The following is a 701-nucleotide window of genomic DNA, read 5'->3' as shown; positions in this document are numbered from 1 at the left end:
GAGGAGGAGGAGGAGGAGGAGGGGGAGGAGGAGGAGGAGGAGGAGGAAGAGGCAGCATCAAAATAGGTCACTTGGAGAGTGTGTTAGTTTTCCCTGTGCTTGACTGACCCGGGTTTGAGCCTGACCCCTACTGCACTGAAAATATCTTCAGTATTGTGTTCTTTTTCACCTTTATTTTAAATAAAGAATAGAGGAAATGACAAATTCAATAAGTATACTATCTTATTATATGGTAATAGTCACTAAGAGCATACTCGACCTGTTATTTTGTGTGCTTGAAAGTAATGAAAAGCATCATTTTAAACATGTCTAGTGCTCACTTCGGCAGCACATATATTAAAATTGGAATGACACAGAGAAGATTAGCATGCCCCCTACACAAGAATGACAGGCAAATTCGTGAAATGGTCCAGATCTTTGCAGCACAATTTGTAACAACCAAAACCTGGAAGCAGCCCAAGTGTCCAACAACAGATGCATGGCTGAGTAAGTGGTGGTCTATATATACAATGGAATACTACTCAGCTATTAAAAATGTTGACTTCACCTTCTTTACCCCATCTTGAATGGAACTTGAAGAAATCATGTTAAGTGAGATAAATCACAAACAAAAGGATGAATATGGGATGATCTCACTCGTAGAAGTTGAAAAACAAGAACAGAAGGGGTATAAGCAGAACTTGGACTAGAGTTGGTGTATT

At 39.7% G+C, this 701-nt stretch overlaps 1 non-coding gene across 1 annotated transcript; it reads left to right on the top strand.

The window, feature by feature from the left end:
* Positions 1-312: 312 nt before the first annotated feature.
* On the top strand, positions 313-419 carry LOC132541551 (U6 spliceosomal RNA). The gene has a single exon (XR_009552697.1). It is a non-coding gene; the product is annotated as a U6 spliceosomal RNA (small nuclear RNA).
* The last annotated feature ends 282 nt before the right edge of the window (positions 420-701 follow it).

This window comes from Erinaceus europaeus, chromosome 11 (assembly GCF_950295315.1).
Source record: "Erinaceus europaeus chromosome 11, mEriEur2.1, whole genome shotgun sequence".
Taxonomy (NCBI): domain Eukaryota; kingdom Metazoa; phylum Chordata; class Mammalia; order Eulipotyphla; family Erinaceidae; genus Erinaceus; species Erinaceus europaeus.
The sequence above is the reverse complement of the archived record's forward strand: the minus strand, read 5'-3'. Positions and strand labels throughout refer to the sequence as shown.